This window comes from Ambystoma mexicanum, chromosome 6p (assembly GCF_040938575.1).
Source record: "Ambystoma mexicanum isolate Mex_15411 chromosome 6p, UKY_AmexF1_1, whole genome shotgun sequence".
Lineage (NCBI taxonomy): Eukaryota > Metazoa > Chordata > Amphibia > Caudata > Ambystomatidae > Ambystoma > Ambystoma mexicanum.
In genome coordinates, this window is record NC_090935.1 from 1,503,027,189 (window position 1) to 1,503,040,397 (window position 13,209).

Here is a 13,209-nt window from a genome sequence, read left to right on the forward strand (position 1 = left end):
TTGCATATGCTGATGTTTCAATTGAAATGCTGCTTTCAAACCCAAACAAAGCCAAAACAAAGATCTATCAGCACGACTGGGTCAAAAATATAGAAACATGCTTAACGTATCAGCAATCAGCAAATTTAAGGTTTGCACCTAAGAAAATACGCACTATGGCAGGCTATCTTCGAAAAGCTCCATCGCCTGGTCATCGCTCGGCCATGTTACGTTTTAATCTTAACTTGTGGCCTATGAGAGACGTTCGAGCTGTTCGTAAAATGATACCAATGGAGGAGAACTTCTGTCGCTTTTGTTAGACCATTCGTGTAAAGAGACATTGGAACACTTAGTCTCGTTATGTCCCGCTATTGTGGGTCTTCAAAGAATTTATTTCTCTAGACATTGTAATAATCTTGGACTATTGGAAGATTATGATCGCTGTTCTGTATTTCTATCAACGTCTTCTACTCCTATTCAAATTGCTCTTGTTGGGTTTCTGAATGCCTTAGAGCTTGATGTTGCTCAATAGATTATAATGAGACAAAGTGAGTTAGACATTGAATGTATTAACATCAATTCATGCGTCACTATGTTCTGTTTTTTTTTGGTTTTAAGCTTTTCAAGAATTATGTATGCAGTTTGAAGTTTCATTTTATGATGTTAATTTTTATCTGTTGTATGACTAAATATGATGTTTTATATTGAAATTTGATTTATTTCAGCTGAATCAATAACATTTTTTTTTTAAAGATGAGTTTGTCAGCCATGCTGAGAATCTGCTTGGCGGAAGGCTCTGGAAAACATCTGGCCAGAGGCAGTCTGCCATCTGGGCTTCGATAAGGGACGAGGTGGCGGCATTGGGCACAGTCCTACAGATAGCAAGGACTACCGTAAGAGGTGGAATGGCCTGAAGGCCAGGATCCTCAGCGGCACTGTTGAACCTGTTTCCCTCACACCATGGGAGGAAAAAGCCAGCAGCATCCTCCACATGGAAGGCATTGAGGATGTTGAAGGTGCCGAAGTTGGAGCCAGCAGTCAGGATTGGGAGTATGAATGTCCAGTGTCCCATGAGAGTGCACAGCCCAAATCCCATCCCATGCGTCTCCCAGCATAGATGTTACAATGTGTAGAAATGTTGCGATCCCTCGGAATGCAGCGAAATCAGGCATTTTTTTTAAAAAGCACCAAAACGGCTGTTTTTGCAAAAACACCTGCGAAAAAACCAGTTTTAGCAAAAACTACAATTTTTTTTTAAAAAAGTCACGTGGGGCAAGTGTCTCAACACTTTTTGGGATGCAAGAAATTAAATGCACAAGCACATCTCATCACTTGTGCCAAAAATAGAGCAGCCCCTCTGAATGGGCGCATATTAGATGGGCCCATTGAAATGGCTTTTTTCACCCCATTGCACAATTCATGGGGTGTTTCAGCATATTTAAACAAGGATCCCAAATTAACAAACAATATGTGCTTTTAAATGTGCAGAAATTGTGAATAGGCACACGGTGGATGCCATTACATGGAGTTTTTCCTGACCCGGCCATACAATTTATTTATTTTTATTTGTGTTACAGCAGAGTTTTCAACCGCTGTTGTCTCACTTGCATTTATGTTCCTCAAATGGAATAGAAATGCGCTTTTTGGGTTGAATTTTACAGTGGCTGTCCCCTTGTAGGTCAGTTATGGAGAAATACGCTGGTAGCCTTTAGAACATTGGTGGGAGAGCGCTTCCAACACAAATGTATTCAAGGCGGGTGGAAATGCGCAGGTCACCTTTGAGAATAAGGTGACCTGCTCATTTCCAAAAATTGGTAATCTAAAAATAGCATATCCTCGGCTCTATATTTAGATGCCCCATTTTTTTCAGGATCTAGTCCTAAATCTACATTTTGAAAACATTTAAAAATAGTCTCAATGTGAGAGGCACAGGAGAGAGAGGTGGGTGATGGGTGAGATGTACCGTGGCAGGCAAGAGAGCAAAGAGGAAGCAGTGTTGTGCTGGGCCAGACATCAGAGAGGGAGCAGCGTTCAGAAATCAGAGAGGTAGTAGAGGTACAGAAAGTAGAGGGAGAATGGGGTCGCGGGGTTGGGGGGCAGTGGGCAAAAAATCAGAGTGGGCGCGATTGGCTGGAAAGAGACAGTGGGGTCAGATTGGGAGAAAGGATGAGGGAAGAGTGCGATAGAATGGGATAAAGGATGGAAGATGCAGAAGTAGCACGAAAGAATGAAGGACTGTATATGGGAGGAATTGGGGAGGGAAAGGTGTGAGTTGGGAGTATGATTTGGAGTGTGGCAGGGACTGGGAGGGCAAATTGTGCCTTGGCAGTGTGACAGAGCACATGAGTATGTGCATAACAGAGTGAGAGTTTCTGGAATGCAAGCTGTGATGGGGAATTGGTGAGACATGTTTGGTGTGTTGGTTAGAGGTGTGTGACTGTTTGGGAATTGAACATAGAAGGAGAATAATGTCAGCATTACAACTGATAATGATCAATACTGTCAATATTAAATAGGCATGCACGTTAAAGCAAAAACAGACAAAACAAACCCTGTTCTGCCACGCCAGAGATATCTGGGACTCTTCCTATTAAATTGACACAAAAGGTACAAATAATGACACCCTTGCTCTCTTGTAGCCTTGCACACTGCCCCTTTCCTGCAAGGCTACAAGATACAAGGTACACCCTCGTGTCAATAAGAAATGTGCAGTAAAAATGCTGCAATAAATAGTTTTGTGCCGCAAAATGTGTCATATCATATAGGTATCATGGAGGGTCTGTACAATGTACAGGGGAATGCCCTTCCAAAGGGCAATATGAAAAATGCCACTGAAAAAACATACACTGTGCAAATGGACATGCACTTGAAAATGTGCATGTCACCCCATGCACTAATGAAATGTACCTATGTGTGCATGAAATGGTCAAGTGCCAAAGTGAACCCCCTGCACCAACGTCCCCAATGACACACCCAAAAGGCAATCAACCTGCATGGGAAATGCCAATGACTATGCAAACCCTTGTATTATCCATTTCTGCAAATGTTCAGCAATCGCAGAGATGTTCCTTGTTCTTTCAGCTCTTTAGTTTTGGCTAGTGAATATGTTTGGGGATTTAATGAAGTTCAAGGTGTGGTTCATGTTCTGCAACCTTGTTGTTAAACAAAAACAATCACCTAATGCAATCACCTATTGCAATTTGCATTTGGAAGTGTACAGTGTCCATTGCACTCTATGTACTACACAAGTACTATGCCACTCTGAATATTGCACTGGATACAAGGCAAAAGCTAATAGAGATTGAAAGCTATGCACCCAGTCTTCATTTTTGTATTTGCTTTCTGGTAATTGTATACCAACATTAATTACAGGTCAACTCAAACTACAGGTGGCAAGGAAGAAATACATGCGATAACATACTCTTACATGGCACTGGTTAATCTCTGCAAGCAGGAGCTCTAGTAACACCCCTGGCAGGCAGCTTGTGGCCCCACGAACTTGGGCCTTTGATCTTTATGCACCCCTGCAGAATACCTGTGAGTTATGGCTGGACACAGTAATTGCTTCTCCACTAACCCTAACAACTGTTGTACAAAGGTGTGCCTATGCCATTTTGCCTTACTTGCCTTAATCAATCGTACTCAATCCTTCTTTCATTGCATTTTGTGTCTCTTGTGAAATTGCATAGCCTGGTGTGTTTTCTTAACATCTACACACCCCAATGTGCATTGCATCTTGTGACTCTTGTGCACATTCTCAGCCTGGTGTGTTTTTTAACATCTCTGCACCCATCTGAAGTACTAAAGTATTGCCAGTATTGCAACTGTTTTCTTGCCTCCCTTGGCTACTAGGATGCCTGGTGAGTTTGTGCTCGTACTGTGCTGTGGAGCCCCTCCTATTTCTTCCTCCTATCCTCCGCCGCCCCTATGGCACTTACCATCTCACCTATCTTTTCTAATTGCTACACTATCATTTATCCTCCCTCTCTCGCTGTCTGGAAGATAAAAGCTTAAAAAAGACATCCAAACCACTACCCCTGGCCTACCTATTGCAGTGCAACTTCTAGCCCGATCTTCACTGATAACCTCTTTTCTGTCCCCTCTCCGGATCTATGGACTCCTCAACCCAACATCCTCCCCTTTGACCGGTGCCTGCCATCCCTCATCAACTTCCTTCCCACACCTGCTACTCCTTCTTCCACTTTCTCTCTGCCACCCTCCTCTGAATGGTGTACCACGCCCCTGTATCCCTCTTCGGAATACCTTCAAAGGTGGTCACCTCTTGCATCTAGCCACTCTTAATGCTTGTTCTGTCATCAAACACTCTGCCGACATCTGCCTCCTCGTCCGCTGAATCTTCTCCAGTCCCTCAAGGATCCTGCGTCTCACCTACGCTCTACGTGTTCACGAAACCGCTCTTTGATATTCTTGACTTTCTGGTTGTCACCTACACTAATTACGCAGATGACACCCAGATACTCATCCCCATCAACGGAGACCACATAGTGGACACCAAAGCCTGAAATGATGTCTGTCAGGTCATTCAGGCTTGGATGGCACAACACAAGCTTTGTCTTAACGACGATAAAACAGAGCTTCTCATCTTGGGTTCCCATCACCGATTTAGCAGATTAGACCCTATATTTAAATCTTTTATCATCGATGGCAACACCATCAAGGTATCAAACGATACTAAAACCCTAGGCATTTATCTCGACTCTACTTTATCTCTCTCTAGACAAACCAATGCCGTTATCTCAGTACCCGCCTACACGTGTAAACTTATAGCCTGCCGCCCATTCCTTACCACGGCGAAATGCACCACCCTTGCCAGAACCCTTATGTCAAAACTTGACTACTGCAATGCACTTTATCTAGTGACAAGTCAACGAAACCTAAGCAAGCACCAGGTCACCCAAAACAACGCCATCAGGGCTGCACTAAATATTCCCAGTAACTAGCACATATCTGACACCAGACGCAGCCTACGTTGGCTCTCAGTAACCCAAAGAGTCTCCCTCAAAACTCTTGCTTTCACACACAAATGCCTGGCCAACCAGGCACCCAATTACCTGGCAAACCGGTTCACACCACACACCTCCAGTCATCCTCACATAGTAGCCCAAGCTCACTCACTCTGTACCTAGGTTCAAGCTACAGAAAGTGGGTGGGGCCAGTTTCCTGACAAGCATATGGTGATTTTTGGTTGTTGAAATCCATTTGTATACAACAAATATTTCTAAATTTTGTTTTTCTTGCATGTTATGATATGTCTTCATAGCACACGGACAATACTAACCTACCAATGACTTCAAAATTGGCTGTTATTTTCTGTACTGCATTTTCATTGTGTATGATTATTGTTGAAGTTTACGACTTGTATTAAGAAAAATCAAAAAAATTCAACTAAATAACTGCTAATACAATAAAGCGGTAATTTAAGACACCAGATTTATTCTGTAGTTAAATTTCTTGCCTATAAGGATAATTGGCTTACTAATTGAAGCTGTTTATTGAAACAGAATCAACAAAATAACATAGGCATCATAACAGAAATGTAATGCCAACAATTGTATATGTGGTTGGAGACCCCCCTTTTTTTGTTCTCCAGTTTCCTGGTCCTCGCCACTAAACTGTGGAATTCGCTTCCCAACCCACTTGGAACAGAATCCTCCTTCCACTCCCCAAGAGCAAAGCTAAACTGTGGCTTATTGTTCAAGACACTCATAAACTCCACCCGTCATTGCAGTCTTAAATTCACCTATAATGACCTAGTACTCTCTATGCAATTGTCCATGTACTCTGAATGTAAATACAGTGTACATTTTTTCTTGTAAGTAATCTGAATCTATATTCTGTTTTGTGCTCTGTTGTTCTTGATATTTGTTATGTCATTGTAACCTAAGATGTGCTCCCAGATGCCTTTGGCCAGGCGCGCTATACAAATAAATAAAATACAAATATCATGCTGAAAATTATATTCCACTAAATTCTATTCCATACCTATTTTGATCTGGGAAAGATGAAAGGATGAGCTTGTTCGGACAACATTGTATCCAGTGACTGTTTATTTATAGTTTTTAAGTAAATTAACCCACTTGCCAGATCAATAGATGACACTCAAAATTTAATTTCTAAAAATCTTCCTAGTTTTAAAAACGGCTGTAAAAAGATTTGTATAATCATTATGCTAAGCTTTGAAAACCTTGGAAGAGCTCAGTGCGGTAGGAGCCTGCAGCAGAGCTCTGGCTGCAGGTTTCACATGAATTCTCTCACCTGTCCCATAAACCCACCAAGCCAACATTCTAAAATAATCTCATGGGAGAAAAGGGGAGTGCTTCTTGAACCATTGTTTAAAGTGCACATCAATACCAGAATGGTCTGTTGCAATTTGTAAGAAACATTGCCATTGTTGCCCAAGCAAATACATTTTATAGTAGCTTAATTAAGTTGACAAACTGGTTTAGGCAGACGTGTATTAAGCTAGCTCTTCCTGATCCCTATCAATATTTTAGTGGCATAGGCCAGTCATTAATTGCATTATCTGACAGCACTAGTCAAGCCAGTCCTTTACCTGAACCTTTCTTAGACAAACATTCAAGACAAGAAGGGTGTGGAAGAAAGCAACCTCCAAGAAAACAAATCCCACGGAAGACCTGATTATTAGTCTTTCTGATACAGTATTGGCACATTTCCAAAAACAAACATTAGCATTGGGACTTTCTTTTGTTGAGACACATGGCACATACCTTATACAGGAATGGATAGAATTCCAAGGAACCCTCTGGGAAATTAAATTAAAGCTTTTTTTGCAGATAGCAATCTAGTCTTTACAGTCCGAGGATGATAATGAGTATCTGGAGTTTAAACCTCAGAGTTCTTTTTGTCTGACGGTAGATAATAAAGCAGTAGAAGTCTTTGAGCTGTCAGTTTTGAAAGATTTAAGGACAGTTTCTTATTGCAAGAAAAAATTAGGCAATCGGGGTGTAAACCAAAGGAAAGTGCAGAGGGAGCTGGCTAACAATGCTCCACTAACCTTTAAGGCCGCTGATAAAGGGGGCTCATTGGTCGTACTTAACACCGAGGATTACCTTGGAGATTGCAAACGCCAACTTGATGTTCCTGACACATATATGAAACCCGGCGCAGATCCAACAGAACAGCTACAAATACTAATGAAATAAATATTGGACCAAGCATAGAGCGATGGTGTCATCTCATATAACACCAAGAATTTTCTAACCAAGTTACATCCTTTAACACCAATTTTGTACACACTCCTGAAAGTACACAAGTCCTTAATCCACCTGGCCTCCCCATTGTCACTGCCACTGAGTCTTTATTGGAACCACTTGCCCAATATATAGACCAGATTGTACAGCATCTTATCACTCAGACTGAAACATACTTAAAAGACACCAATGATTTTCTCTAGAGATTACATTCATTGAAACTGAATTCTTCAGAGGTAACTTTGTTTACCTGTGACGTCAGCCTCTATACCCACATCAAGTGGGTCTAACACCAGCGTCTCCAACCAGTATCTCGTGAGCAACTGGTAGCTCGCCTGAGGCTTCCCAGAAGTTCCTTGCATCAGACCCCAAAATGAGCACTGTGCGTTTTAATTTGGTGTCTGAAGTCCCTGGGCCTATTTCCCGCCCCCTCCATCTACTCTTCCATCAAAGTTGTGTGCATGGTGAGAGGAATGTACATCCAGTGATAGGTGTTGCTGTTCATGTTAACGTTGAATTCATTTTTTTATTTGAAGTTACTGAGTTCTTTGCAGTATTACCTCAATTTTATTGAAGGTTAAGATGGAATTTGCCGTGATATGGAGAAGGCCACCTTTGTGTGTTCCAATACAGGAATTCAAGTGGTAACAGCAATTTTACATTTAAGCAAATGTGGAAAACTACTAGCTGTACCGCATTCTGGTGCTTGCTCACTTACAGTTATAAAACTAAACAGGAATGTAAAGTGACGTGCTATCAATGACAGGACTTAAAAAACATGATTTGAGAGTTCTGTTTCAGCCTATGTTTTATGAAATAAGAGTGTGAATGAAGTAAATAGGTGAGGAAGGTGAGCAGTGGTTTGTATGTATATATTATAACACATATAGGATTAACAGCTAGCTTACACCTAGCATTAAGTAACGGATCACTACACAAAACAGGGTTGTGAATACAGGGAGAGAACATTGAGGAGAGCCATGAGATAGGAAAACAATTAATAGGGTTGAACCCCTTTGGCTATGTCAACAAACCAGGAGATCTACAGAGATCTGTGGGGAACCTGTATGCATATGTTCATATTCAATTTGTGAGCACTGTTTCTGCCAAATATTGGGTACAACAACATACAATTTACAAGTAATTCTCCAAAACATGAACATTCCAAAAGATGCCTGGTCACCAAGAGTGCGCTGGATATGCCAGCACTGCCGCTACAAAACACATGTTGAGGCCATTGAAATACTCCTCAGCTTTTTGTGCACATGCAGCCCCAAAAGAAACAATTGCATTTCCACTGATGAAATCCTGGCTGCAGATGCAGACGCACCATACAACAAAAAGCAAAAGATGTACCATTGCCATCTGGGAAACAGATTTTTTTTATCTTCAAACGTAAAATAAAAACAAGTTACAGTGGGAAAAAAGAATAACTTTTAGAGGCATTTAGCAATAATACACACACATTATGAAACTTATTTTCCCAAAGAACCTGTTTGCGATCCTAAAAAGTAAGTACATTAAATGCTGAACTGCAAATGCTGTTACAGAGGAATGTCTTCAAAGTTGCTAGTTATTTCATGAAAAACAAATGTACTTTTACAGATGGTGCAATTGTGAAGGGCGCAATGGCTCTGTGGCTGAGTCTGTAGTAAGAGATTTTAAAAACGGTCCTGAATTTGTTTGCCATACGACTAAGGCCTGGAGGATAGCCTATCTCTATGAATCTACCTTTTTCAGACATGAACTTCCTGAAATCAAAACGTTGCGCTCTTGCCAGTAGCTCCAGCCTATTGGCCATTAACTACAAGTAGCTCTTGGTAACGTAAACGCTGGAGACTGCAGCAGCTCTGGAATGGTTTCTTTTACAACATGACAACATTCGTGCTGACAACATTTTACTATTGAGTTTACTGAAACTAGTATTGTCAAACAACTTTTGGTGAAAAGGTTTACTTGCAGACTACAGGGACTTCAATGGGCGTGAGTATGGCTCCCTGTTATGCAAATATTTTCAGGCATCACTTTGTGCAGGAGCACATTCTTCATGATTCTATGACATGCAGTAATCTTCTATTTTGCATTTGTTGATATCTTTGGTATTTGGGGAGGTTCACCATTGGAGCTGACCTCTTTCTTGGAATCTTGGCACTTGGTCCATGATCAAATCAAGTTCACGTGGAATTTAAATCAATCAAAAATGAATTTCCTTGACACAGCCATCTCCATCTGTGATGGTAAATGATATCAAACTTATTTCTAAAGCAGACTGACAAGAACAGCCTTCTACATGTCCAAAGTTTTCATCCTAGGAGCATATTTATGGGCTTGCCCTATATTCAACTGTTGCGCCTGAAAACAATTATATCTGATCCACTTGTGTATAGCCAACAGTTTGATGGTTTGTTAGATCAGTTTAGGGCTAGAGGCTAGCAAGAACCATTTTTAATGGAGACTGAATCGAAAGTGGCAAGCCTTTCGAGAGAACAGCTATTACAGTTTAACCCGAAGAAAGATCCACCATCCCTGGCTTTATGTGCAAACATATTCCAGACCGAGCAAATGCATTAGACGCATCAGGAAGCCTCCGTGTGCAAAGGTGACCCAGCACAGCCAAATAATTATCGTCCCACAACCCCTGTGCCGTTCCTCCTCAAAATCCTGGATAAAGCAGATCACTGCCAAATCCAACAATTCCTAGAAGCCCACTCCATTGTTAGTGCAAGGCAATCACGGTTCTGCAAAGGTCACGGCACGAAAACGACCCTAGTTGACCTCAAAAACCAGGTCACCAAAATCATGGACAAAGGGAAGCCAGCCCTCCTATTACTCCTTGACCTGTCGGCAGCTTTTGATTTGGTTGATCATAAAACACTCACCTCACACCTCACCCAATCAGCCAACTTCTCAAATGAAGCAGCGCTATGAATCACCTGCTTCCTGGAAGGCATGGCAATGAAAGTATTCTCAAACATCGCCAACGCTGCCCCCACCACCATCCACTGTGGAGTCCCACAAGGCTCCTGCACAGCACCCACATTATACAACTTGTTTACAAAGCCCCTCTTCGACAAGCTTGACCCCCTGGGTATCACGTATACCAATTACGCCGACGATACCCAGGTACTCGTACCTCTCACCGGCTCCTACAACCAGGGCACCCAAGCTCTTCACTCTATATACACCATCATTCAAGCCTGGATAGCAGCCAATAGCCTCTGCCTCAATGGGGAGAAGACCGAAATCATCATATTAGGTCAAAAAACCACACTAGCAAAACCAGATAAATTGTATTCAAACTTCACCATTGACCATACGACCAGCACTGTCTCCACTTCTGTAAAAATTCTAGGTGTCTACATAGACTCTACACTATCCATGACTAGACAGGTCAGCGCCATCACCTCCGCCTCAGTCCTCAACGCAATCAAACCATACTTATCAAAGCCAAACTGCCTATCAATAGCTAGAGCCGCCATTGGAGCAAAACTAGTCTATTGCAATGCCCTCCTAGCAGGTACATCCACAAAAAAACCTTAACCGACTCCAAGTCACGCAAAACAATGCCCTAAGAGCTGCACTGTGCCTTCCCTCCCAAAAAGGAACACATTTCCTCTGCAGAAAGGCTTCCAGTTAAAGAGCGCATCACATTTAAAATACTCACTCTCACCCACAAATGTGTTAACCTCACAGCACCATCATACCTGGCTGAGACTATAACCAAATCCAACTCAACACGACCCACTAGGACTCACTACGCCAACCAACTACACATCCCACGCATCAACAGAGCCAAAGCTGGAGGGCTGGGCTTCCACTACATAGCTGCCAAGCTATGGAATGCTTTACCCCCAGAGATCAGAGCTGAAAACTCTCTCCCAACCTTCCGGAAAAAAATCAAAACCTCCCTTTTTATCTAACCCTCTGCATGTTCCTAACCGTGTAAAAAATGCTATGCAAAACTGTATACATGTAACTGAACTGGTTGTCCTCTATCCTTGTCTGTAACTAAGCCTTCTGTCTGTAACTAGCGCCACAATGCCTCTGGGCTGCTGCGCGCTCTACAAATCTGAATAAATAAATAAATAAATTGGAATGTGCTGTAATTTGATACAGCTACTTCAGGTTTATTCACTACATATCCTATGTTTGCTATCAAGGAATGTGAAAACAACCAGATCAACTTGTACATGCTGAATATAAAGTGGAACCTAATACCATATATAGGGTTGGTACCTTCCCTTTTTATAAGTTCCAACACTGTAATAGCATAATTAAGGGCACTACAACAGTAAAAAGGTCAAACTGGCATGTTATGCAACGTGCAATTTAGCTAATGCTATATATGCTTTGCGATGCACCTGTGGGTTGTATTATGTTGGCTTGACTACCAGGTAAAGTGAAACAAAGGTGGACTGAGCATAAATCAGATTTGAAACAGGAATCCTAAGTCTCGATTCGCCACTCACTTTCAAGAATAGAAACACACAGTCGCCCAATTGAGATATGTCGTACTTCAACAAGTCACAGTACCCAAGAGCGGGGTAACTTGCTACAACATCTTCAGCAATGTGAAGTATATTGGATTGAAGCACTGTCGTCCTTGACTCCAAAGGGCATGAACGTTGATTTTGATTTAAACTGCTATATCTAATTAGGGCTGTATTTCTCGCTGTTAGAACTAGTTTTGGACTACACTTTCAACTCTGAATTAGATATGATTTCATTATCTATTTTTCATCGTAAGTTCCCTTGTGCGACATTGAACTCGTAGACTACATTAGTGGTTTCCCTCTAAATGTGTTGTAACTTATGTCAAGCCTTGATATCAGACCACAATATTGCCTTCCTATTGGCATAATGGGCCTCATTACACGGACGGCGGTAAGGGTTAACGGTCACCGTTAATGGCAACGGTGACCGTTAACCCTTACCGCCGTACTACGAGGTCCCTTTGCGGGTTGGAGGAATCAACGCCTGCTTCTTGCAGGCGTTAAGTACCAACCCGCTAAGGGACCTCGGAGCTAATTACGGCACCGCAATATTGCGGTGCCGTAATTAGCGCCTTCCCCATTCCCATAGAGCCCTATGGGGCAGAAATGGGAATGGGGAAGGGCAATGGCGGAAGGGGGATTTACCGCCCCTCCAACCTTGGAATGGGGCGGTAAATCCCCTTTCCGCCAAGGCGGTGCCGGTAATTTACCGGCATGGTCCAGGGTGCTAATAGCACCCTGGATTACCGCCTTCCGTGTAATGAGGCCCAATGGCATACTAGACTACCATAAACATGAGTTTCTATATCCCAGTTTTGGATGGGGTATTACACAGGCACAATCTTTGCCTCTCCCTCGCCCTCGAGTGGGCATTCAATGCTGGTGAAAAAGCCACAAATTGAAGTCTTTAAAGAGTATCTCCATGTGTGAACCGTAGACTTGAGAGTATCTATTTTTGCTGTTTTTATGACACCATAATGTAATTCACTAACATCAATTTGATGTCCCAAGTGGCATCACTTTTAGGCGACTTGTGCCTCTGCCTTTCCCGGGGGTGGGAGACGGGAGGGGCGGTTGGCACCCAGTACATGCTAATGGCCACATACTGAAGACTTTTAAAAAAGCATTCACCTGTGTTTATGTAAGATTTGAAAAAGTATCTTTATGATCATGGTATTATGCTATGACAGTGAGCCACCACTTAGAATATGCAGGCACTGGCCTTGAAGATTATAATGTTGACTCTTTCCATCGTCGCTTGACTGGTTGAGATGATGTTTTTCGTGGAAATAATGTGAGTGGCATACACCTTATGGGGAGCACCTAACATCAAATGTAATGCCCCGGATACCGATTATTGGGGATAGTGCCACAAATCACTATTATTTTTTCTATCTAAGTAAGGGGAATTGCACTTAAACATCTAAAAAAACCACTGTGACTCCTTGTTAGCGACACAACAAAAGAGCCATGTTCATTCCGATCTTATTAATTTATGTTATTTT